Raw genomic sequence first — 760 nt, 5'->3', positions numbered from 1 at the left:
GCAGGAAGAGGTCAGGCTCGAGTGTTTGCTTTGACTTGTCAAGATGCACAGACATCCAATGCAGTAGTTACAGGTATACTTTCTATTTGTTCTAGAGATGCTCATGTTCTGTTTGATCCTGGAGCTACACATTCTTTTGTATCCTCGTGGTTTGCTACTCAACTTGGTAAATGTTCATCTCCTTTAGAAGAGCCAAATTCATAGCCAAGAATCTAGCTAAGGCTTGATACTCCCTCCTCATTTTCCAAATTCTATTCGAGGAGAATCTCGACTCACCACTCTCCACCACCATGTCCTCCGTTGCACAATCTCTAAGAGAATATGACCCATGTTAGATGTTCCACACCTAGGGACTCCGTAAGCCATCATATGTTCTCACCTGCAGTTAGAACAATGGTAGACTTTAGGAGTAATTCATTTGAAGGTAGAAATGATTTCCCAAATGTTGAGAAAAATCAAGTATTGAATATAAATTTCAATTCACCTCTGTCGAGATCCTCTAGTGGAGCTGTCAACAATGTTCTGGCTTCTCCATATCATCAATTTATGTCACCAACTATTCTAACCAAAAGTCAAATAAATTCGAGGACGAATTTTTATAAGGGGAGGAGATTGTTACGCCTGCGTAAATATATATATTATAATAATAATAATAATAATAATAATAATAATAATATTAATAATAATTAAATAAAACAAAACCCTTGCCACCTCATCCCATTTTTCCCAATTCCTCTCTCTCTCTTCCTCTCGGCAGACA

Source organism: Cicer arietinum, chromosome 5 (genome assembly GCF_000331145.2).
Source record: "Cicer arietinum cultivar CDC Frontier isolate Library 1 chromosome 5, Cicar.CDCFrontier_v2.0, whole genome shotgun sequence".
Taxonomy (NCBI): Eukaryota; Viridiplantae; Streptophyta; class Magnoliopsida; order Fabales; family Fabaceae; genus Cicer; species Cicer arietinum.
Note: the sequence above shows the minus strand (reverse complement) of the source record.